The sequence below is a fragment of the Apis laboriosa genome, unplaced genomic scaffold (assembly GCF_014066325.1).
Source record: "Apis laboriosa isolate Shangri-la unplaced genomic scaffold, ASM1406632v1 scaffold34_cov151, whole genome shotgun sequence".
In the NCBI taxonomy this organism is placed as follows: Eukaryota; Metazoa; Arthropoda; class Insecta; order Hymenoptera; family Apidae; genus Apis; species Apis laboriosa.
Window position 1 is genome coordinate 8,157,381 of NW_025222928.1, and position 27,708 is coordinate 8,185,088.

The 27,708-nt window shown below is 36.3% G+C and overlaps 1 protein-coding gene across 2 annotated transcripts in view; it reads left to right on the forward strand.

The window, feature by feature from the left end:
* Nucleotides 1-27,708, forward strand: part of LOC122715127 (prolyl 4-hydroxylase subunit alpha-1) — a 321,169-nt gene that overhangs the window by 55,379 nt on the left and 238,082 nt on the right. The window lies entirely within an intron of this gene.

Here is a 27,708-nt window from a genome sequence, read left to right on the forward strand (position 1 = left end):
CACACACACACACACACACACACACACACACACACAAGTCCCCGATTCAATCCCGGAATCCTCACATCCTCCTCGGGAACCACTGTGATTACTATTGGCGGAAGCTCGACGAGGTTCGTGCGTGTCGCGTTACCCTCGAAAGAAACGAGGGTTTCTCGCTTCCCTTTCAATCTCTCCTTTCGAGCACGCACAATAAACAAGATAGATAGATAGATAGATAGATAGATAGATAGATAGATAGAGAAAGAAAGAGAAGGGGAAGGGAGAAAGAGAGGGGGGAGAGGGAGAGAAAAACGGTTCAACCCTTCCTCTCCCGTCCCCGCTTCTGTTTTTTCCCCGCGCTTATCGTATTAACTTGTTGGGCGAGGGGGAGGACACTGCCGCGTTTCCTGCGTTAGTAGAGGGGTAAGTAGAATCGATAAAGGAAGTCTTTACAGGGGGTGGAGGAGGAGGGTGTTTTAAATCAAGGCAGACGCTATTGTTCTATCTCTCCTCCGGAGGGAGGAGGAAAGGGAGGAGGAGAAGGAGGAGGAGGCAGGGAAAAGAGCGGATCGAGTCATTGAAAGGGGGATAACAATGGGTTTAACCGTTGGTCCGTCGGGGGGAATCTGAAGTGAAGGCGATAATGAAACATATTGCGAATATTCGGTGGGATTTATTACCTCTGCTTTGAGGAAAGGAAGTTACGAGGCATTGCATTTTGAGCTCCGAGAGAATATAAATAAATAAATGAATGAATGAATAAATAGATATGTAATGATCTAAATCTCTAATTTTTAAAAGGAGAAAAGAAAAGAACGGAGAAATTTAACAAATTATTATTCTGGCATCATGAGTTGTAACACCTCGATGTTGTCATTGTTGAGTCATTGTATAGTCGGGATCAAATTACAATATACCTATTCCTTCATTTTTATACCGTCACTGATCGTGGCTCGTCAAAACTTTGAACGGCGCTAGTAAAAAAAAAAAAAAAAAATCCCAACACATACACACATACACACTTGAAAGACGGTGATAAAAGCAGAGAGAAAGGGAGAGAAAAAATTCCAAGTTGTTTCGAAAGGAAGGGGGGAGTGACGGAGAAGCGCGAGAGCCGTCGATAAATTACGGAGATTCAGCGAATCGAGCAACGCATGATGTATTGAGGGGAGGGGAGGTTGGTGGCATCGCGCATGAATTACGCTTCTCCACGTTTCGACGTGGAGAGGCGTCGATTCTGCGTGGATATACGATAGGGGAGGAGAGGGAGGGTTGGTGAAAGTCGGGCCGAAAGTCGCGGGAGAATGCAATTTCGCGCCAACTTTCGTTAGACACAGCCGCTTTTCGCGGGGCCTCGAAAATTCGACGGGAATATTTAGGAAAGTTCGATTTTACCGACCGCGGACTCCTCTATCCAATTATCGTTTTTTGTGTGGGGTTTTTTTATATAGATTTGCTTCACTCTCTCTCTCTCTTTCTCTCTTTGCAGCTTCGTATTCGACGCGTGTACGAAGAAGAAATTTTTGATCGGATTCTATTCCACGGATAAGGTATCGTTCGTTGGAATAAAGAGGTGTAAATGTGTATAGAAGAAAGTGCGATATTTCCACGGAAAAATAATTTACATCGAGTTCCTCTTGTTATAATACAAGATCTATCTATTTCGCATGATATTTTTGAGCATAGATTTGTTAGAATTTGCGTAGAAATTAATTTGCCATCGAAAGAGAAAGAGAAAGAAATCGATTCGAGCGTCTATATATGTATATACACATTGTGAGGAAGAGAGAGAAAGAGAGAGAAAATGTAACGATGCAAGTGAAAGCGAACCGCATATGGTCAGACACGTCGCTCAAATAACACGTATGGCAACTGTACTTCCACTCTCAGTAGTAGTAGTAGTCAGTAATAGTTTTAAACTGTTATTTTCAAAACTGTTCGAGTGAACGAAACTCCATGGTATATATACACAATTTTGTTATATAATTTCATTTCTGAAATTCATTTGAACGTGTTTCCAAGATTAATTATCCGGGATAAAGGAAGAATAAGTTTCACGTTTTGTATTTTACAATACACTTTTTCCACGGATATGGTTATATATTATACGGTTATATACAGTTTTCAATGGTGTAATTTCATGTTACGTAATTCAGCCATTGTTCGAATAAAATACGCGCTAATTATCATTTATACGATACGAGTTTCGTTTATATCTGTTGAAACGTATTATTGTGTCATATGCGCGATGTCTGATCACTCATTTTCGAATACTTTAATATACATTATAGACCACAATATCGGCCTGCACACATACACATTTTTCTTGATATTTTAATATATGTACGCAACGTATTTATTAGGTGCACGTATAAATTTCTTCCCCTTCTACAATCGTAATTTCTCACCGAACTCGAATTACTTTATCATTGGTGGCGCCATCTGAAAGAGCGTTTCTTTGTTTTCAAGAGGAGCCGTGACGAGCGCTCTTAGAGTTTCCAGTCTTATGCGACAATTTCGAGCAATATGGCGTGCGAGAAACGTCGTTCGCGTCATTGTTTACTTTTTGCATTCCAGCTTAGGAGATCGGCCATTGAAGCTACTAAAATGGTTTGTGCGCGGCACTGGGAAAGAACGCTGTATCTTACGGAACGTGCGAAAAGTGATAGCAAAGATTCAAAATCGGAAATTTTAATTCGGAAGATCGTTCAGGTGCATCGAGAAAGTTCGACGAAAGTTCGGTGAGTTGGAGGAATCGCTGGACGAAATTCCGACCCAGACGCGAGAAGAATCCGATTGAAACAATTGGTATTAAAATTTTGAATTTAAAAAAGAAGAGGAAACAACTTATTTGCATCTAATGATATTTCGTCACATTTTAATCAAAAAATAATCCAAAATTTCTTACCGTATGATTCGCAATAAAGGTACGTTCCTTTTTCTCTTTTTCTTTTCGATATCTATATCGTCCATCTTTCATCGATATTAAGATTCCATCTGTGTATCTATAATCGATGAATTAATCCTTTGGCAAAGTAGCAACTCGAGATGATTGTATGACGAGTGTCTTGCAGCTAACATAAAATGATTTTACACATTTTTCAATAAAGAGATAAAGACATAAGAAATCTATTCACAAATCGATATCGCGCTGTTATTAATTGGAAAAAATAATTTCCTTACTCGAGCCCCCTTCTCGTGCTTCTAACGAACTATTATACGAAATATACACTATATATCAACGAAAGCCTTAAAATTAAAGTTCACCAAGAAACGATCAGCTTCGATTTAACGGCGCGAAGAGAAAGAGAACAAAAAATCGCAATAATCGATGGAAAAATTCAGCTCGACTGAAAAAAGAAGAAAAAGCGATACTTTTGACATGATAAAAGAAGCAATCGGCCGCGTTTACGAAACGATCTGCTGTTCTCTCGTGAACCAACGTTGTGCCTGTTCGTCGATATCGCGTGGAACGATTCGAAAACTCGAAGGGGGAAAAATAAAAGGAAACCAACCTTCTGTCCCAACTCCATCGTTCGACCTGTCTCGTTTATCATTTTCCTCGACCTCGTGCATGCCATCCCTATCTCTTCCTTGTCTCCTCCTCGCTCTGGATCTCGATCCTCGCCGACGGTGACGACGTCACGTCGACTGACGAGATTTTTATGCTGTGTTCGGGGGGGAGGGGATCTGTCATCCTTCGGGTTTGAAACACGTGAAAAACGTGAAAAACACGAAAATTTTCAATCCCGTTCAAAAATTCCGCAAAGAATCTTTCTTTTGAATTCTTGTGGTGGATGAAAATTATTGGAGATGTTTTTTGGAGGTTGCTTATTTTCGAGAATTGAAAATTTTCCGATCATCTGTTTTCTGTTATACTAATTAGGGGTTACATTAATTAGAGAAGTTTCGTTTGATACTTGGAGACAAATGAAGAGAGGAATGTTTTTGGGGGATTTTTTTTTATAGCAGGATCCAAAGTTATTTCAATCTTTGGAATATGATCAGAGTTCCAATTATTTTTTATTCGAATTGTTGACAATTGCTGTATGAATATTAATCCTTTAAAATAACCCTATAGAATTTAATATTCAAATTTCCTTTCTCTACGTAAAAGCATAATAATATTAAAATATAAAAGTTTCATACGTTAATTCGCGCGCGAAGTCGTTTTAACTTGGTCATAAGAAATTCACCGAATATACGTCAATAACACGAATGGAAATGGTTCGAGCAAACCATACTACAATCTTTTTCTTATTCTCGATATATACTATCATAAATTATACGAAAAAAAAAAAACTAAAAAAATCCATCGATAAAATACGAAGAAAAATTTTCTAATCACAAAACAATATATATATATATATATATNTATTGAAGTTACGTTCGGCCAAATGGACTTTCCATCTCGTCCGGAAATGTCGATCGAAGCCTGGTAGATCGGTTACCGCGAATCCTGGTCGAGGTAAACTTTATCCACGGAGAGTTCGCGCGTTCGTAAACAATTTTCATATTTGATATCTCGTTACCGAACGAAAGCCAGGCCCTGACAAATCGAATTTCCCACTCCTGAAACACGATCATCCAACCTTCTTCTCTCCCCTCCCTTCCTCCCTCTCCCTTCCATTCATCACGATAAGTGTACCAGGCGTGTGCAGACGAGGCTCCTAGGCTCTATCGAAGAAAGTTGCCACCAGTTTAAACCGGTCGAAAAGTAAATTCGTAGAACGCGTTCTATCTTTGTTGCGTGGACGCAGAGAAGTTGTAACTTGGATCTCGTTTGAGAAGCTAATCTTCTTTCCTTGTTTCTTGTTATTTTAACCTCGCGATTCCATGTTGCCTTTCTCTTCTTGCTTCTTAATGGAAAAAAGATCTCGTGGATAAATTGAATCTGTTTAAATGTTGTTCCTCTTCTTCTTCTTCTTCTTTTCTTTTTTTTTTTTTTTTAATAAACGGGAAGAAGCAGAAGCGTTTCTTCTTCTTTTTCTTTTTTTTTTTTTTTTTTTTTAGAAACGAACCTCTTTCGGCGGAGAAAGAGATTTTCCTCCACCGTTTTATTACTTAATATGTCGGTGATGTTGAATTGAATTTCTCGCAACGGTTGGGGATATCGCGAGGATATCTCAAAGGGAATTAAAAAAAGTGATTGCTTTTATTTATTTATTTATTTTAGAATTCGAATTGAAATTAATTTTGAAACTAATTTTGAAAATGTTTCGCAAGGGAAGAAGGATTTTTGCAACAATATTCGAAATTAAAATTTTTTTTTTTTCTTTTTAAATATCCATAAACGGCATTTTTCATCGAATCGAAAGAATTTCGATCGTTGAAAATTTGGAAAGCAAGATTTTTTTACCGATTCTTCCATTTTTTTCCTCTTCCCCCTCCACGGATGAGAAATTTCGGGGAAAAGTGTAAAACAAATGTTTGTTTTCGGTATCGATGGCGATATTGGATTTCTCGTTAATACGGGGGAAGGGAGGGGAGGGGAGCCCGTTCGCACGAACGATTCTTTTATCATCGAAATAAATCGTAAACGATGTTTCACGGAGGAATGAAAATTATTGGAACAAATTATATCAACGTGTGCATTATTATTATTATTATTATTATTATTATTATTATTATTATTATTATTATTATTATTATTATTATTATTATTGTTATTATTATTATCATCATCATCATCATCATCATTACGACGTTTCTCAATTAACATATTGATCTTGCGACAAACGATACGTCAATAATTACGAAAGTAATATAAATATGATCGTGCATGTACACGTGACTCCCGATACGCGATCTTTGCGCTTCAGGCCTTTTCAACGCGATTTTTCTCCATGCGATTTCACGCGCGAATCAACGTATGAAACTTTTGTATTCTGATATTTTGTGTATGTTATGTGCAAAGAAAAAGAAAATTTGTTATATATTAAAGTCTATATTGTTTTATCTAAATTTTAATAGTAACATAATTATCAAGATGTATTCTCGGTTTCCAATCTCAATAACGTGCTCTCACATTCACTATTCTTATACTATATATCTATTTTCATCATTTTTCTTCGCTCTATCGTCGATTTCTTAACGAATAGAAATAATTTTGTTCTTCGAAAAAAACTCATTTTCGCTCGAATTAATTTCATTATCGTATTCCATGCTTATAAAAGTAAAAAATGTTGAAAAAATAATATTTCTATTGATCGCCGCAGTGACAGTATATTATTCTACGCTTTATAAGATTATAGGTAGAGCTTAGGAATTTATTCGTGAAGAGATATTTCAAAAGAATCGAACATAAATAAATATTGTCGTTGTCGAGTAGTGGCTTGAGAGTTACTATTCGAGCTTAAATGGTTAATTGAATCCGTGCTCTCGAAAAAATTATCCAAAAAAAAAAAAAACGAACGAAAATTCGAATCTTTCTCAAACTCTTTTCCATTTTATCCATCCTCACAAATATCTACTCATCCATCTAAAACAGAAATTGAATATTTCGTTTTAACTTTCTTATTCATACAAACCATATCTATCCTCAAAGCGGAAGAAACTTCTTCCATCTCGCGAGAAAATTGAAATCACGTTCGTTAGTTTCGTAAATTTCATTCCCAAATGATCCATATTTCTCTCGAGTGTAAACAAGTAAAGCAAGGAGCCTAATTTGTGCTAGTTACGTACGAGAGTGAGTCTGGATCAAGGTTGCGGCAATTGGAATTGGAGGGGAGAGGATGGTGGCGCTCTCTGCCTTCTCGGCCTGTAATCTTCTTACTCGTCGAACATCGCGGGAGTGTGATCGTGTTTCCATCCAGTGGAAATGCGGAACGAGCTCGCGCAATCAGCCGGAATTAGCGTCCGTTTTCAAAGGAGGAGGGAAGTCTTTGGGGATTCCGTTGTTTCGAACGGTCTCTTCGCTTGTAAAACGATTCGCAAATACTCCTCCAACCAGCTCTTATCCAATATGTCACGCGAATCTAAATCCTTAGAAAAATGGAAAATTTTCTCGCAATTCGATCACCTTAATCCTAATCTTTAGCCTGACGAATGAATATTCTCTGAATGTCTCGTGTTTTTTTTTTTTTATACGAAATTAGATGATAAATCAAAGATGATTTTATCTAATAGATTCGTATTTGTAATTGAAACATCGAGAAGTGGTGAAGTGAATTATAAAGTTGAAATGTAAATGCTATTATCCTTCCATATCCTTCTTTTGGAAAGAGCATAGAGGTAACACGCGCGTTTATGCGAACTTTTCGGAAAGGAATATTTCTCTAAATTATTGAATGATATATCAATATAAGACAATAAGAAAGTATCGAATTTATAATGCATATTCTCAGCTATATTAAGAAAGTTATTTGTAGGTGATATCTTATTGAAAACTTCACCTCTGTTCCATTAATATTATAATCTAAATATATAAGTACAAAGAAAACGACTCGAGAATTTTAAAATGGAAGATTCTTAAAGATATGTCGAAAATCGAAAATTGTGATCTTGGAAAAATCGCGTTAAATGGCTATCCACTCGCACTTGAATTCTAAAATCCTGAATAAACAGAGCGAAACGTGCAACGTTTTTTCCCCCCCTCCGCGTTAATCCGACCAGATTAAGTCGCCTTATAATGAATAGATTAACGCCGCCCAATAAAACCGGGTGTACCAACAAACGTAATACAGGGGAGAAGAATACAGTACAGGGATGATTCTTAAATCCGGGGGAATGGGGGGAGGATTAAGTTTTATAGGCGCAGACGTAAATCCTCGACGCGATTACGCTCTTTTAAAATAAAATAATCGCGTTGCCCGATTTTTCCACTTTCCAGATTTTTATATAACGGTATTCACTTCGAGGGTAAAAAATGCTATCGATATAATATTCTTTTTCTAGTTGCAACGATACCTTCGAGGAATATATGGCCGATCCATTAGGATCCGTATAATATTATTAAATATATAAGATAAAGCAAAATTTTAAAATTTTAATTAATAAAATGTTATTATTTAATTATTTAATTGATGTTTACGAGTGATTTGTCGTAAATTCACGTAGAAAGAATATTCAAATTTATCTGTGAATTTTCTTTTCGAATATTATAGATTTATTACCACACGAAGTCTATTTTAGAATAAATCGACTGTTATAAACTTAATCCTTAATAATAATTATTATAAAATTAATAATATCGATCAAATAAACAAATACTTTCAATTATTCTTAATAAATATTTATTAAGAATAATAATATATTTTATTAAGAATAATAATAAAATAATAAAATAAAATATTCGTGAAACTATTCGAATCACAGCGAATCGAAGAAGAAAAGATTATATATACTTTCTAATTAAATTTGCGATTCAACCCCTCTTCTCCTCTCCTCCCCTTATCTAAAATCTAAAATTCATCGTGGAAGATGAATCGAGGGCTCGATCCGTCTCGCAAACGGCAAAGCCGCTTTGCCACACGTAAGAAACACGTTGATTTCACGAATTGTCGAATCGAATTGACAGTCGGTCGGTCGAAATTCGACGACAACCGCAATGTCTTTGCGAGCAAGAGTGCACTTGACTCGGGGCCAAGCCCTGTGATATTTTGCTACCTGTGATCTCTCTCTCCGCCTGGCTCTCTGAGCTGCAGCAACCGCCCGTCCGCCCTCTCTCTCCCTCCTCCTCCTCCTCCTTCTCCTCCCCTCCTCTTCCTTCCCCTTTAATGCGAATCACGAGTCGCTTAAAGAGGGACAAAGGCGACGGTTTCGCAGTTAATCGGCTCGACGATTCTGCGGCCGTGGCTTTCAATCGGCCGCCGATAACTTTCCTACCGCTCGACCAGATTCAGATCGATTTGGGGATTTCCTTTGCGTTGCTTAGAGGTTTGGGAGAGGGGGGGGGGGGATCGTGGTCGTTCGTCGCTTCGAAATTTGCGGATGAGTATATAGGGGATAGGTATATATTTCTGTCTGTTGTTTCTTGTGGATTTTTGTATCATTTGTATCATTTCTCTTGAAGGAGAAATTTTTGGAATTTTTTTTTTTTTGGTGGGAGGACTCGTTAATGAAGATGTTTCGTTGTTATTAAGATCTTTTTTGTCACGTGGAATGATAATAAGATACGTAAAAATTTTCGTATGAAAATTTTCGAATGTTGTCCGTCGTTCAAGCCTCTACTGTCGTCACAATCGTATATTATATATATATCTTTAAAGCAAAATTATAAAAAATTATTTATTTTTTCTCCCTAAAATGATTTCCAAGAAGAGAATTCTTCAAAGGAAAGAAATTTAGAAAAATTTCACTTTCATTTCCGAAAAAAAGAATTCGAGAAAGAGAGAATAATGTATAAAAAAAAAAAATAGAAAGAAACACTTCAATGAATCTCAAGAAAAGAATTACCTTCAAAAGGAAAAAATTTAGAAAAATTTCACTTATTCACAATTTTCATCCCCGAAAAAAGGAAGAATAATGTATAAAAAAAAAGTAGAGAGAGACATTTCAACAATTTGCAAGAAGAGAACAAGAAGAAAATTTTAAAAGGGAAAAAAATCTAAATAATTTCATACTCACAATTTTCATCCTCGAAAAAAAGAATTTGAAAAAGAGAGAACAATGTATAAAAAAAAAATAGAAAGAAATACTTCAACGATTCTCAAGAAAAGAACTATCTTCAAAGGGAAGAAATTTAAAAAAATTTCACTTACTCACAATTTTCATCCTTGAAAAAAGAAAGAATAATGTATAAAAAAAAGTAGAAAGAGACACTTCAACGCTTCAATTCTCAAGAAAAGAACTACCTTCAAAAGGAAGAAATTTAGAAAAATTTCACTTACTTACAATTTTCATCCCTGAAAAAAGAAAGAATAATGTATAAAAAAAAATAATGTATAGAAAAAGACACTTCAACGATTCTCAAGAAAAGAACTACTACTTTCAAAGGAGAAAGAAATTTAGAAAATTTTTACTTACTCATTTTCATCTCCAAAAAAAGAAATTCGAAAAAGAAAGAATAATATATAAAACAAAAAGTTTCAAAAATTCTCAAAAAAAGAACCTTCTTCAAAGAAAAAAAATTAAGAAAAGTTTCACTTACTCACAATTTTCATCCCCGAAAAAAGGGAGAATTCGAAAAAGGGAGGACAACGTATAAGAAAAGTAGAAAAAGATCCCCTTGTCACGTAACGAGTCTTGGAAAATCGTGCTTCGTCCAAGTCATCGTGCTCTCAATACCCGAATATACCGAGGGGAGAGGTCGAAAGGATGGGCGTGGACGAAATTTACAAGAATTTCAATTCATGGTAAACAGGCCATTGTGATCCGGCCATTGTTTGCGGCGACCCTCTCGGAACAAATAAGGGCGGCCCGAGCGGATAGCGGAGAAGGAAAGCGAGGGAGGGGGATGAAAAGGCCTCTCGCCTTGTAACCACGCGAAATCCTCGTCGTCGTTAACGTCGTAACGTTTCTGTAATCGTCACTCACTCATTCTCTCCTCCCCTCTCCCCCCCTCTCCGCCATTATCGTTCGCATCTACGATCCTACAACATCGTTTTCTTTGTGCAAGAATCGCGGTTCGCATTGGTCGGTTAAACGGGCTCGGCGTTCCGGCGGGAAATTTGAAAAATCGGGGCGACGCGAGAGAGAGAGAGAGAGAGAAAGAGAATCGGCCATTTATCAATGGTTCGTTATCCCGCGAATAATAAAGAGGTCTAATTGCCCCTTTAAAACCTTCCATTGTTCCCAAAATTGGATCGAGGGGTTTTTTCCCCCCTTTCGAGAGAAGAAGCAAGAAATTGAAATTACGTTTTCCTTTATTCGGATTATTTTCAATCCGATGTCGTTGAAATTCTAAGTCTGATCCATCCGTTTAACAGGAATTCAATCTGTATCTTCTGAGTGATTTTATTCGTAATTCGATTTTTTTTCCTCGAAATCTCTGTCAGAATTGTTGTTGAAAATTGTTCTTGCAGCACAGCAAGAATCGATTTCAAATTTTCGAATTGTTATAAATATTGTGTAAGAGATGAATTTTTGCCGATCGGGAGTAAGGATTGGATAGCATTCTTCGAAAGTGGGAAAAGGAAAATGGGGGGAAGAGGAGGGGATACCCGCGGAAACGGTACACCTCGACACCAGGCGCATCGAGTTTCCTCGTTTTATTTCCCGTGGAACAAAGGAGTAGCAAAGTGAAATTAAAATATTGAATTTCCGCTCTATTTACTTCCGCGGAGGTTCGCAACCGATCTTAAAATCGGAAACACCGACTCTCAGCTTTATCTCTCTGATTTCCATTCTGTTTCCCAGGGATTTTCCTTCTTGATATTATTAAGTTTCCTCCCTCTCTGATCTCGCCCTCCCCTCCCCTCATTGGCATAACACGCCTACTCGTCATCCCCCAGTTTTACGTTTAATTTTACTCGTGTTTCCATTTCCACTTTCACAACGAAGTTCGATATCATTTCGTCGAATCCTTGCATCCTTGATTCTACCTTTGCGATCTCTCAATGGTGTTCAAAAGACAGGGTCGAATTGGGGACAAAATTATTTTTCCCCGATTTTGAGGTTATTTATTTAGGAAATTTAATTTTTAGAAAACTTATCATACTCTTAAATAATCGTATAAAAAATCTACATGGCAGATGTAGCGAAAAAGTTACGGCAAGAAATTAATTTGGAAAGTATTTTTAATTTAACAAATGTACGATAAACTGGAAAGCTTGAGAATTGGAAATGGTATTCCAAAGAAATGAATGTTGAGAAAAAAGTATTTATTAGAATTAGAAAGGATAGATGTGAACCAGAAATAATAAACTAAATAATGATAATGAAGTTGAAAATTATAAAATGAAAGATACTTTCGTTGTCTTCAATTAATAAGAATACGATATCGATTTGCGAATAAATTTCTCACCTCTTTATCTCTTTATTAAGAAACTTTAAAATCGAAATAAGATAAGATATTTTTAAATTTCTTCAAAACTATAATCCTGACAATGTTAATCAAACGTTATTCGACAATCGTAGCAAAGATATTGTATAATAGTTTCGTAAAATTTAGAAGATAAAAAAATTTCGAAGATAAAATTAATTTCGAATTGTTGACAAACGAATTAGAAAATTAGTGACATGGTATTAAATTTCGAAAGAAATTGAAAAATTAGAATAATAGATTGATAGAGTCGAAAAGCTCGGCAAGATTCTAATAATTGAGAATAGACTTGTGAAATACTAACCACTTTATATTATAAGACGCTTGTCACGCATGCGCGAGATTATCTCGAGTTGCTATTACTTCGCCCGGTTGAAAAAGTCGTCGAGCGCGAAGTGTTGATCGATAAATTTAACAAATTTCGAAGATACATCGTTTATCGATCTCGTTCTCGTTTCTGACTTCAAAAAATCAAGGTGGAGAGACTGAGTTTAAAAGCTAAATCAGTTAACGCAGATGAATTGATATGAATACGATACTATATGAATCGATTGATAAAGCGTGTTCGTTTGACAGAGGCGAAGGAACCGTTGGTTAACAACGGTTTCGAGCTGCTCCCCTTCCCTCTTCTCCTCCCCTCTTCTCCCTTTCGCGAGGATTTCGTAAGCTGGCGTTCGATCGCGAGTCAAACGGTGTATTGTTGTCCGCCGCATGGTTGGCCTCTCGAGGATGCTTGGATGCACTGTCGCCTGGAATACAAATCGCATTATCGATGGAAAGCCGATTACAAAGGTGTTTTGCGTCTGTCGCGAAAGGGCCGCGGTAGCCATTGCGTTGCCTCGTTTCGGATCCTCTTATTACGCGATAATGAAAATCGAGTGGAGGGAAAGGAAAGAGTTTTTTTTTTTCATTTTTTCAAGTATATAACTTCTTTTCGGAATCGATTCTCTTTCTGAAAATTCGAATTTATGAATATTTCGCGTGAAAAATATATAAATTCTCGAAAGAGTTAAATTTGGCTTGAAAATAAAGCGAAGATTGTAATTGTAACACCAATCCTTCCCCCCTCCTCTTCTCCCTTCCTGTCCTCGCCATCTTTCTCAAACAAGAGAAAGAACTTCTCTCAAGTTCGTCGAACGAGGACCACTGTCCACTGTCCTCGCGTCGCGGTATGCATCCGCGAATAACCCTAATTGAAGCGGGTTTCCGCTCCAACTTCCCCCTCCCCCTCTCCACAATTTCTCGCTATCGTAATTTGCACGCTCAATTATCCCCATTGTTCCCGCGATCGGGCGCGAACACAATCGATATACAATGGGCGTTCTCGTTTGTTTGCCGACCCGTGGCCCGGCCACAAAGCGCGGCGGACGGTTACGTGGGCGGAATCAGGGGCTGGAATCGGCAGCATAGATCGCCCCCACGGGCAAATAGAAACAGAGTATGCATTAATCATTTCCAACTGTGTATCCAACTGCTTCCAATACTTGCCTCGTTTCATACGTCTTCTCCCCCTTTCTTTTTCTCCGGTGTGACAGACTCTGCGATATCTCTCTATCTTAAGATGTTAAGGAGAAGGAGATCTTAGATCTTTTTAACTTTAAAATCGTCTCTTTACATTTGTTGATGCGTCGTTGAAAATGTCATTAGTTAAGTGGAAAGTGAAGAATTGGGGGAAGGATAATGAGAGTTGGCTGGTGTTGAGTCTGAATAATAATTGTATTTCCTACCGTAGGTAAATGTTTATCTTCTTTATCGAGAGAGCAAAAGTAAGAAAGAATAAACTGTATATGTTATCTTCGGTTCGCACAGTGGTTGTCAAAATAGATTAAAGTAAAATATAAAAGACACGCATAAACTCGATGTTATCTAACGACTTTGTAATAGATGTAAATATAATTTTCTCGATCGATGACGTTTTAATATCCTTAGCATTAGATTTGCGGATATTGACTATGTATCTTTTTTTACCGAAATCTGTGTTTTTGACGGGTATATTAAAATGCAATTTTTTTGTAGATTATTTATTTAAAATTTATAGATTTTTATTTACTGTTGTTCTCAATACATTTTTTATATGTAAACTCTATCTTGGATGTACACTTTCCGCATACATATTTATTAGATTTAATGAAAATATTATAAAGAGCCCAGACACAGAATTGAAGCTAATATTTTTTTCGTCGTGATGGTCAATTCTTCTAATTGAAAGAGAAAATGAGTTTTGTTTACTATAGTGATATTCTTTGTATAATAATCCAGACTTTGATAGTTGCCAAATCTAAAAACAATTGTAATTAAATTTCTTTCTCGTTCAAATTATGAGCACACGATTGTTATCATGTGTAATTTCGCAGTTTACCAAGCGTTAATTAATTAATTCCAACCTCTATTGATTGTCTTTTCCACTGAATTATCATAGAGCTGGGAAATTGTTCACCGGTTTGAAATTAATAGTTTCGATGAAAAATACCTATTTCAGCCTGTAATCGGTCAGCTTCTCGTTCGAATTATCTCATGTTTTCAATTTAAAAAGTTTAAAGGCCTGTCTGTCGAGGGATCTGTGTTCAACGCCCTCGGTTGTCCGTTTCGAAAACTTTCTTCACAAGGATTGCGTTACACGATTTATTTACATCGTTATACCGTGGTTATATATGGCTACGAGTTATTATTTCGATTTTAAATAAAAATCAAGAGGAGATGATTGATCAATGAAGACTGTTTATATCGATATATTTATATATATTCGAAATTAAATATGCATCCAAATGAGATATTTAAAATCACTCGTTCAATGGTGTCAATGTTAAAATTATCCCCTCCACTCTTCTCTGAATCCTGAGATTATTAACGCGTTATCGATCGGCGTTGCCTTGCTACTCGAAAGCCTATTAATAACGTCTCTTCAGGCTCGCAAAGCTTTAATAATAATTGACCTCTTTCGATCCTCTTTCGTCTCTTTTTTTGCAAAAAAGAAAAAGAAAATTCCCTCCAAACTTTTTCGATCTTTCGCTTATCGTCTAAAAAAAAATCCAATTCCAAGGTAAAAAAAGAAAAGGAACGAAAAAAAGGAATACACGTAAATTAAAATTTTCTTATTTCTCATCCTCTAAAATAATTTCGCCAAACTTTTATCCCGAATATTTCGAGATAACAAGATAGATTTGTTCACGAAGAAACACAGTTCACAAGAAATGGTATAATAAAGCGTTTTCTCTACTTACTCGATGGCCTAAGTAAATATACCATTGCCGATTCCCGCTTGTCGTTTTGCGCGTATCTGCGAATTAAGGATTCGTTATTTACTCCGCTCTTTACACGGGATCCAACCGCGCGGATGCGCGTTTCGTGAAGCAGGAGGAGAAGCTTTTGCCTCGATCGTTGAACGATTTCGGATACGATGAAATGATGTGTTCGAGTAACGTATATTATTATCGGACGAGATTAATTTTGAAATAGTAATATAATATATTATATATATTAATATATATAATATATAAATAATATAATATATTAATAGAAATAATATTTGAAATAATATAATATAGTATAGTAATAGAAATAGTATTTGAAATAATATAATATAGAATAATATAAAAAATAGTTATTCCAATGTAATAATGTACAAAAATTAAGTTATATATCTTTGATATATTGGAAATTATTTTTAAACGTTTAACAAACGGATATTCTTTAATCTAACATTTAAATTTCAATTTTATAACAATTATAATATCCCAAAACATTTATTTTTAATTTGAATCGTTATATGTTTTTTTTGTTTTTTTTTTTGTAAATTAAACTTAAAGGTAAATAATTAAGTATCATTCGTATTTATGGAATTTAATTTTAATTTATCTTGTATCATAACAATGCATTTATATCATTGTGTAATATTTCTAACTTTAGTTGGAAAATTTTTTTATTCCTTTCAATCTTTTATTTTATAATTTTCAGTTTCATCGTTTTTATCGTTGTTTCGTTAAATAATCACTGTTCAGGCCCATATATATCGGATAATTTATAAGATAAGATCATCGAGAATATCCTGTAGCAAATAACTATAATTTCTTTTTTTAATAATTTTTTTCTTACCTGTTTCTTTGAAATAGCATTTCCAATTTTCAAAGTTCGTTTATCGTACATTTGTCAAATTCGTAGCGCTTTCTAATTGCCGCTACAACTTTTCTTCGCGGTTTTACTCGAGGATTCAAATCACGAATATTTATATATTAATTATTTTCTTTTATATATTTAATCGTATTATGTTACATACATTTTTAAACATATATAACGAAATAACGAATTATAATAGAAAACGATATCATTTTCTAAAAATAAATCGGAGAAAAATAATTTTATCCACTTAACTCCTATTATTCAAACCATTATGCGATGTATATTTGATTATTTTATAAGAAAATGAAGAAATGGACGTTTATAGATGCTCTGTAAAATTCATTACGACGTTGGCCAACCAACTCGAACTTTTCGATTTGACTTCATGGAAATCGATCGATCGATCGATCCTTCTCGAGTAATTTCGCTGCACAGTTTCAAATTTTTATTTTCTTTACTCGAACGATCCTTGAAATTTACTCTTCGTATCATTGAACTCTTGAAGACGAAAAAAGAAGAAAAATGTATTCACGATGGATTCACGAATAATAACAATAATAAAATTCACGATTCGACTACAAGGAAGCCAGCCGAGTGAAAGTCGAGATTCAATATTTGCCGAGTAGTCGATCGTTGATAACCGAAGGCTTCGTGTACGTAAGCGAGTACGATGACATAATAAATTACTATGTGAAATTGTTAATTCTTTTTAACGGCTTGTCGTTAAATACTGTAATGAAAACTAGCTTTTCAACATTAAATATCGTAATGAAAACTGGCTTTTCAACATTCCTTCCTTACGGAGAAACGTCTTATGGATTTTTATTATGGAAAGTTAACGAGGAAATTATCCATTCCGTGCAGGAAATACGAACGAATTGAGAAAACGAGAAATTATGAAATTATAATTAACCGATGCAACGTGGATCATTACTCGACTTTCCTCAATCAATCGATCTTTCTTCCGTCCTTCGATTCGTATTTTGAGAGAAACATCGAGAAATCGCGTTTAATACTATATATATATTATATGTACGTTGGATAACGAAAATATTCGAATACTTACGTTTGCAATTTTTCAATGAACATATATATATAATAAATATATATATGTTAAAAAAACTTGTGAGACAATGAAGGGTATATAGTAGGAGGGAAATGTCAAGATTATGGAAACAAAAATTTGAAAACGATTCACCAATTTACGCATAACACTTTGACTTTGAAATACACAGGAATCGCTACGTCGATAATAAAATATTCTACTAATAAACGTATTATGATTTACACAAAACATGATTACACATGATTTTATGATTACACATTATTAAAATATGTGACTGTACCTACAGTGGGTAACAAAAGTATTCGAACGCTTATTGCAATTTTTGATGAACAAAATATATATATAGTTAAAGAAATTTGTTTGAGACAACGAGGAATGTATAATAGGAAAGAAATTTCAAGATTATGTCAGCAAAATTTAAAAACGATTCACTAATTTATGCGATACTTATAACACATTTGTTATATACACTTGCTATTAATAGGTTAGAAAAGTATTCCAACGCTTCATTATTTAATATTGTATTATGTCCTTGGATCATCTTTGATAATAATTTGTATATATATATATATATATATATATATACATACACATAAAAGGAGCAACTCTCTCAAGAGAATTAGATTCTTCAATTTCGAAAATTTCCTTTTTTCCTCTCTGAAAAAAAAACTGCTGAAACGATTTTAAGTTTTTGGCGCTGTTGGCTAGATCCGTTGGCTGTGGAAATTCGGGTGAACCGGCGCGTTTCGAATTGCACGTTCGTTAAGAAAGTTTCGTTAAGCGTTCCCCACGCGCGGGGAAAGATCGCCTGACCAAGTTCGACGGTTCGTTATTTCCAATTTGAAGGAGGAGGCCGAGCCAACCCTCGTTGCTGACGGCCATTTCGCGGAGTTGGTTGCAAATTACCGGGGAAATTACAACGTCGGCTCGCTGTAATTTCCCCGCCACGATAGCCGAAATCGTCCGACCTATCTCTATCCGACCTATCTCCTCGAATGAAACGTTTAACCTCCGTCGATTCGACCAAAACTTTCTTCTCTTCCCTCGTCTCTTGTCTTGTTTGCATTCCGACTTGTGTCTACCGAAATTTCAATGTAATTCTGTTCACCTGTCGAAAACTTGATTTTTCTCCTCTCAAAATTGAGATAAGGCGGTATAAATATTCTTCTGTGATTCAGAGAGATTCGATTTTAATGTTACGAAAAATTGGAAAATTTAGAAAACGCTGCTCGTCGTTGCTTTTCGTTGATTTTCGAGGGTGAAGAAATCTTGGAAAGGTCGGGATTCTCTCGCCGGAGGAAAAAGGAAAAAAATCTTAATCTTTTCGCTACAGCAGCGCCAAAAATGTGCACGGTACTCGAGAAAGGTCGTCAGCGGCAGTGTTTACGCTTCACTGCAACTCGAGTGCTTTCACAGTGTTTATTGAAAGGAAAACTTTTCTCGAAACAGGATATTTATAACTTGTAAACACACTCACGTTTAATTACGCTTTAGAATCGAATAACATCACAGAATATAATAATAATTGTTAATAATGATGTTGCGTGAAAAACAAAGGATAAAAACGAAATACTGTTTCCAGAGAAAGATACTTGATGTGTACGATACTCGATGTGTTGATTCGCTCGTCGTACGACAATACGCGGCATCTTGCGCGGAGCGACTATAATCGGTGGCATTTTACGCAGAGCGACTTCAGTCGGCCGTAGCACGTCGGTGGCATTCTATGGAGAGCGACTGTAGTTGGCCGTAGTATGTATTATCGTTCCGTAGCATATGAAAATAATCTGTCAAAAGATTATTGAAGGATATCCTAAAAAAATCGTCTAAAATACTTAAATTTCGTTGTTGTTTACACAATGGTGTGGAGCTGTATAGTAACTAGTGGAATTTAGTATTTATCGACGGAATACTCGATATATTTAGATATAATATAATCATACGTACAATACGCGGACATCTTGTGCGAAGCAATTTTACTCGCCCATAATATATCAGTAACATTTTAAGGGTTAAAAATTTGGAAATTTGGTTGTGTAAGCACGTTTCGACGGAGAAAGATTCGGAATTCGGAATTTGCGTGGCGTAAAAATTTTTCGAGAATATTCCAAGAGAGATTTATCTAGTGCTGTTACTTTCGAAAGATTTGGAATTCGCTTTTACCTTCTTTAGAGAAAGAGAGAAAGAGATTCGGAGAGAAAGTTGGAACGCGACAAATTCCCGATTCGATACACCGATGTAATCCCTCGAGTAAACCATGATCGAATCAAAGACTTCGGCGCGACCGCGGTCGTAAACTCTGATCCCAGGAAAACAATCGCCAGATACTTCAACTTGGACATTTCCATTTTCTCCTTCGACGCTCTCTCTCTCTCTCTCTCTCTCTCTCTCTCTCTCTCTCTCTCTCTCTCTCTCTCTCTCTCTCTCTCTCTCTCTCTCTCTCTCTCTCTCTCTCTCTCTCTCTCTCTCTCTGTCTCTGTCTCTGTCTCTGTCTCTGTCTCTGTCTCTGTCTCTGTCTCTGTCTCTGTCTCTGTCTCTTAAGCGTAATTGCAGCTCGCGTTACGCAAGACGAGCGAGGAGGAAGCAGAGACAAATGCATGTAGCTTTTAAGCGCAATTTCTCTGCTGGCCCGGCATCAGAATCACCGATCATCAACTTGGAGAGATCTCTAATCCATGTTCACTAAGAAAGAAGGAAGGACGATGGATAACGATGACGTTCCTTTTTTTTTTTCATTTCGAAATTATTATAATGATCGATCGATCGTTTTTTCATCGATACGAATAATCTTACTTTTTGATAATTCATTTTGAAATTTGGAAATTAAATTATAATTTTAAATAAATTTTTCGTTAATTGTTTGCGTTACAACGGAGGAGTGGTTAAAAATTGATCGAATCACGAAAGAGTAGAAGATCATTGAATTTCTTTTGGATTACACCACACAATTATTTCTCAACTTCATTCATTTATCTTTCGCCACTACCCTTTACGAATCCTCCGCAAAGAATCATTTCCCAAGAAGAACGCGTTACGAGCGATCATTTTTCACTTCCCGCGTATCATATTAATTTCTTTCGCGCCTCCTTTTTTTTTATTTATCATCCACTTCCAATACTATTGCTTTCGTTTATATTTTTCGCATGCTTTTTATTATAATATTTCCAAACAAACGAGTAAAAAACAAAATTTTATTAAATTCCTCTAACTTATCGATCAATTTTCAAATAACCTCGAGATCGAAATGAGAGAATGGTACATTCGAATTAATTTTATCCACTTCTAATACTATTGCTTTCGTTTATATTTTTCCCACGCTTATTATACTTGCGTCCAAGCAAACGAATTCGTTAGAAAAAAACGATACCTTATTTTCTTAAATTTCTCTAACTTATCGACCTAAACTTATTTTCGAAGCATGAAAATGATACATTCGGATTAAATTTCGCGCGAAGACATTCGAAATTAACGAGAATCTCTATTGGCCAAGCTCGATTATTCGTGATAAATCTAATATAAATATAAGAGAACAAACCTTCCTTACTCTCTTGATTCTTCTATGATTCGTTTCACTTTCGTTTCTTCACGGTTTGGTCGATAAAAAAGAAACAAGTTTCGACGAAAGAGTCTCGAATGTTTCCACGACCTGTCAAAGGAGAAATTATCACGTATTCGCGTGAAGAGTGGATCGTTCAATATGAGTAACACGGGATTGGCTTGATTTCTTTTTTTTTTTTGTTCTTCGATCGAGCGAGGTTTCGTTCGCGTTAATGCCATTCGAATGTCAAAGTGGAAGATCACAGTAGCGCCAACATAGAAATTAAATTCTCGAAAATATTGCGACTTATGCCTGGATTTATTTAACTTATTATTTGATTCACGTTTCGAATGACGAATGAATTTTTCAGAAGGAAAGAACGATGATATATATAAAATCTCGTTAAAAATATATCCGTGCCCTGAATTGAACGCATTCGGAATCAAGTATCGTCTTTTAATTAATCGATCAATCAATTAATTAATTAATTAAACATCCTCGATACGCGAAATCGTTTCGATTTAAAAAAAAAAAAAGAAAAAAAAATGAAGAGACGATGTTTAATCACCGCGAATAACAAAATTGTAGATGTTGCGTATCGTGTAAAATCCTCCCCTCCCCGCCCTCTTGTGTCTCTGTTGGCGCTCTCATCGGCTTATAAAACGGCAAAACAATGGCGGAGAACGTCGAAACTCCATTACGGCTTTTCCTCGTGAAAAAAAAAAAAGTGAAAGCCTGGAAACAGCCTAGACACTCGCATTCCTGTTTGATAATACCGGCCATATGCGAGCAATCGATTTTCCGCTTTTCGACAACGGTCCGCCATCCCTTTGTCGCATGAAAATTTAATTGAAAAATCGAGGGATCTCGTTTCCGCGAAAACTTTCTTTCTTTCTCTCTTTCTTCCTTTCTCTCTTCCTTTCTCTCTTTCTTCCTTTTTCTCTTTTTTCCTTTTTTTCTTTTTTCCTTTCTCTTTTTCTTTCTTTCGAAATCTTTTCCCGAATGATAAAGAAATCGCGAAAACGCGAACAAGATTTAACCGAGTTTTGTTTCTTTAGTTCTTTAGTTTGAAACTCTCTCGATGACGTTTATCGTTTATCGGCTTTCGAATTCGACTTGAGATTCCAATCGGTCGATAATAATGTCTAGAGCATTGAATATTAATAGTATTTAATATATTATTTAATAGTGGTATTTCGATATGGATAATTGTTTCTTGGAAGGAAAACGTGAAATTAATTTATCTATCTATAAAAAAGATAGAATTTGTTTTGATTAATTAAAAATCGAATAAAAATTTACCGAGCTTTTTTTTTTCTTATCTTGGAACTGTCTCCATGAAGTTGTTCGTTTATTAGCTTTCGAATTCGACTTGAAATTCGATTGTCAGTGGATGGTAATCTCTGGAAAAATATAAGTATTAAATAATTAAATTAAGTAATATTAATAATATTAAAATTATTTTGATATGAATCGTTGCTTCTTGGAAAGAAAACGTGAAATTAATTTATCTCGTCTCGAGGAGAAATCGATATTTAAAAATTCGTTTTGATTAATTAAAAATCGGACAAAAATTCTCCGAGTTTTTTTTTTTTATCTTGGAACTGTCTCGATGTTTATAGTTTATTGTTTATTGAATTTCGAATTCGATTGAGATTCGATTGTCAGTGGATGATAACCTCTGAAATTAAATTATTAAATATCGATACGTAGTATTTCGATATAAATCGAAATTGCTTCTTGGAAAGAAATTTTTAGATCCTCGAAACTCTCTCCTTTAATTTATCTCGTCTTTCAAGAGGAAATCGATCGATATTTAAGAACTCGTTCCGACTAATTAGATCGTAACAAACAGAGACGAATAAACACGTAATCGTATCGTATACAATTTCTAAATGTGTATGTCTGTAAATGCGTTTCGATTTAACAGATCCCTTTCCGATTATATTCGATCACTGAACAAATACGATGATATCGATAGAACAAGAACAGATAATAAGATAATAAGAACAATAAATTTCTGTAATACAGGAACAGAAGGGAATAATACAAACACGTATTCACATTTCCCTCAACGAGAATTGTCACCGTGGTGACACCACGCGAGACTCGTCACACGGAATGTACGAGCCTCATTCGATTATCATCCCATGATTGATCGCTTCGACTATAGATAAACGCGTCCCGTGTCGAGTTAATGTCGGATATTATTTAAATGAATTATTAGCCACCATCCATTCGCTCCACGCTCGAGAAGGAGCGCGTTTCAACTTTTGCTTTAGATTTATTCTCCTCGATCGATATTTCTCCCACCACGTTTCTCTATCCCCCTCCCTTCCCCCATTCCCGTGTAGGACACCGCTCCTCTCCCCCCTCCAATGATCCGAATTCGACGATCAGTTTTAAGTGCAACGTTTCGCGCCACGACTCTATCCCCCTCCTCCCTCCGATGATCTGAATTCGATGATTTTTAAATACAACCTTTTTTTTAAAATACAACCTTCGTGAAATTGAAAATATCGATGAATGATAAGAAAGAAGAGAAAAAAATGTTTCATGCCAAATATTTTCGAAGAAATATTTGGAAACGAAGAAATAATAGCGAATACGCGAGAGAGAGAGAGAGAGAGAGAGAGAGAGAGAGATCGTTGTTTTTCGTATCCTTCCTCCCTCGCCTCGAGTTGGATCAAAATAAAAATCCATATACCGGGATTTCAAAAAATAAATTCCTTTTTCTTTCTGAAATCTCTAAAATCTGAGTAACCGTAATGAATTCGTGATTCCGGATCGTTCACATCACGGGAAAATCGATTCTTCTTGGAGAAAAGATTGGAGACAAAAATTGTAATCGCCTTGCGGGCCGATTAACTTTGTTTTGTTTCTCTGATTTTTCTGTTTTCAGTCGTCCTCGTCGTCGCGAGAGGATAGCTCGAGGGGCGAAGGAGGAAGAGGAAGAGGAAGAGGAGGAGGGGGGAAGAATGGAGGACGGGAGCCGCGAACGGCAACAGCCCCTGCTCCGTTCGATCAACAACGTGCACAGATCGTTCGTTAAGTTCGTGAACAGGACGCTGCACAACGTGGTCCTCTACTGGATCGATTACCAGGGCCAGGCGGTGAGCTACGGCGCCCTGTCGCCGGGCGATTGCCTCGATATCGACACGTTCGTCACCCATCCGTGGATCTTCGTCGACCAGGAGACCAGAGACAGGTAAGCGGAGGCGAGACAAATTCCAAATTCTTCAAACGATCGTTGTCGTTGTCGGGGGCCTGGTTTCGATCTCTTTCCAGTTGTGGGGCAGGTCATTTCGTAAGATTAATCAAACATTTCTTCATTCGAGGACGAAGAAAAAGGAAATACTTCGAATCCTTTGCGCTCCAATGACGACTCTCTTAGGCTCGATTCGACGATATTTATTTATTCACGTTCGATTCTTTTCAAATATCGCTTCGTGTAAAATAGATTCTTAAGCGTTTTATATATAATCTCGCGAAACGTTGAATATAATATGCTATCTATGTTTTCACCGTTTGGTCCGAGAGTTTGACGGTCAGTGGGAATAGAAATATTATTTTTAAAGTTATCGAGTTTTGTAAGCATGATAATGAAATTAATTCGAGCGAGAATGAGCTTGATTTTTCGTTATTGAATAAAAATTATTTCTATTTGTTATAAGATATAATATTATAATTATATAAGATATATATTATAATTATTATATTAAAATTATATTATATATATATTATTAAAAATATATTACAAGAAATTGAATAGAGAAAAGGAAAATAGAGTGAGAAATAAGAATAATTGACGGTGAATGTGAGAACACGTTATTGGGATATTAGTTCAAGATGAGTTTTTCGTTATTAAATAACGAAATTATTTCTATTCGTTAAGAAATCGACGATAGAAAGAAGGAAAATAGAGATGTAGTATAAAAAGAATATAGAATGAATGAAAGATAAGAATATAAACTTTAACATATTAAATTTTCTTTCATTACATATAAAAATACACAAAATATTAGAATATAAAAGTTTCATACATTGATTCGTGCGTGAAATCATTTTAACAGCGAACAGGTGGGGGAAAGTCCCGTGGAGTTGTTGGTTCAGCCGAGCGAGAAAGGCCTGGAGCGCAAAGGTTTAACGTATTCACGGAGAATCGTTGATACGTAAAAATATCGGTTTACACTCTCTTTCCTTCTCTCCCAATCCTGCTCGCTTAAATACCAGTGTTTGACTCTTTGCACTCGAGAGGTGGCTCTCTGCCAACTCGAACAATCTTTGCCATTGGTTCCAGTTTATAAGCAGCGATAGAAATATTATTTTCGATGTTTTTCAGTTTCGTAAGCATAGAACGTGGCGATGATTAGTGTTCGAACGATAGAGAGAAGGAAAGCGTGAAGACAGAGATGAGATATAAAAAGGCGTGAAATAAGAATAATTGTACGGTGAATGAGAGTACACGTTACGTTGATGTTACGTTAACGCATTGTGTACGGCACTGCTCGCTTTTGAGCGTTCTGAAGAAAAGTATACCATGCACTTTTTAACTCACATTTATAAAGTATTCTTAAGTATTATTATTACTGTTGTATACATTTCTTATACATCTATTTATCATATAAGCTTTTTTTACATTTCACGCTTCAGAGTGTGATATCTGATTTCGTTTCTTTTTCCATTCGACGAACAGTCTTTTATATTTTATCGCTTCGAATGATTTTAATTCCTCGACTCGTCGATCGAATAGAAAAACATTAAAACGAGATATCTCGTGACTCGTACGTAATGTGTTAAGAAGGATTATCGTAAAGTTAATGATTAATCGAGGACACAAAATATTTTGACTTCACAAAATATCACGCGAAACAACGATATATACATAGAGTTTAATAATATTCGACAAATTTTCCTTCTCTATATGTAAAGATACGTTTCGAGGGCAAAGAGTTGATGCGTCCTTATTTCTACCGATTTTCGAAAACTCGAGCGCACTAACATCTATAATAAATAAAACTTAACTCACGCACACATATATATATAACCGATATTTTCACGCGATTCGAATCAAAATCCCCCCTCTCCAACTCGTTGTTCGTGCGATCGAATCGAATCGAATGGAATAGAGAACGAAAAGAGGGTTGGTCGCCGGTTTTTCCAGGTACACGGTGAATCAAAGGGACGTGTTCTTCCCGGAGCCTTGGTTCGCCAGGTATCGCGACCTCCAGCGAAGCGAGCTGCCCCAAAGGCACGAAAGGACCAGCGTGTACATCACGCTGCCCGTGTACACTCTTCGCGAGCTGTCTCTCAGGGCCATCAAGCGACGTCTCACCCACGATCGACAGGCGTTCCAGCTCGATATACCAAGGAGCCTTCAATACGAGCTCGCTACCATGCTTCCACGGAACGAGGACGAGGAAGAACAGGAGCATGAGGAGGAGGAGGAGGAGGTGGGGAATGCTAGAAGCTCGTAGCGATCGATCATCAACGGGAAAGGGGGAGGGGTTGGTGAGTCGTCTCGTCTTTCGCCTGGATCCACGTGAGTCCAGTCGTGACTCGAGTCGAGAGATACATATGGGAGAGGAGGGGGGATATTGGTGTCGAAGAGGGAGAAAACGTTTTCTATTGGCTTCTAAGTTATCTTGGATGTAGGGCTCAAGGGGAATAGCGTTTTTCAAGTTGTTGTTGGTTTCGATTCGCGATGTACACAGTGGACGATCTTAATGAATTTTAGGAGCGAAAAACTGTGTTTAAAACTTGTTTCCTCCCTGTGTTTGTGTATCATCGAAACAACCGTGCTTGTGGATGGTTTTCAAGAAAGAAACTTCCTCCGTTTTCTTTATATATATATATCGTTGACACGTTTCTTTTCGATCGAAAACGAGAGTGAAATATAAAATGATATATAAAATGGTTTTCAAAATGAAACGAACGTGTGGAACATCGAAAGAGATTCTGGATACGGATTTGATTCGTATCGAGGATTTTTTTTTTTTGTCCCTGCGCGAAACAAACAAACGAAAAAACTGTAAAGGATTTTGAAAATCCCGCGGATTTAGAAAAATGATCAATCGGTCGAGAATCCATGAACGAGAATATTTTCACGCGGAAGGGTGGGGGATGTCTCGAATTCTCGAGCGTCGCAAAAATCCGGAGGGGGATGAGGAGGAGGAGGAGAGAAAAAAACGATCGGTTCGATCAGCACGTCGCCGCCCCCTGTTCGCCGCGAGAATAAAAAAAAAAAAGGAAAAAAGCCGCGATAGTCTGCCTTTTCCCTTTCGAAACCGCGATACGGTGTACATACGGTGTAATATATGTATTTTATCGTTGGAACGTTTTCGAGCTTATCGGGACGCGTTCTCGAATTTCTCGAGAGCCTGTCCGTCTTCCGTTACACGAGAGAAAATATTGCCGGTTCGTACATTCCCCCCCCCCCCCTCAACAAATTTTTGGATTTTAGAAAAAAAATATCCCTCGAAACTATATAAAATATAAATATTCTGGCGTTTTTGGCCGATTATTTATAACCAAGCTGAATTATATCCATATATATTCAGATCTTGATGATTTTTTTTTTGCACGAGTAGAAGAGCGGTTGCAAAGATTTTTCGAAAAGTTATTGGATTAAAGTCTTTTTTGTCCAATTCTGATTAGAAGAGAAAACAATGTCGAAATTAATCGAAAGGAAGAATTTATTCGATTTCATGATTTGTATTTGCGTTTAATGAAACAACGATTAATGGCGAATAGTGCGATCACGCGTTAAAAAGAATCATCGAGATTTTTTTTTCATAAATATTTACCTGTCTTCTTTTGACAAATTTTTAAACCACGAGAAGAAAAATATGGGTCCATCTACGATACTTGTGATATACCTATGTTTATTCTCGACAAATTTTACAAATAAACAAGAAAAAGGGGGAGGAGGGGAAGGGAGGAGAGATAATTCGTTCGAATCCTTCGATGTACGGTTTAATTCGCGATTGAATTTTCATCCGGGTTTCGGACAAAACCGAAGTTTCATTTTAGCTGGACAAGTTATCAAACAAGCGTGCAAACATTTGCCCAAAGACTCTTTTG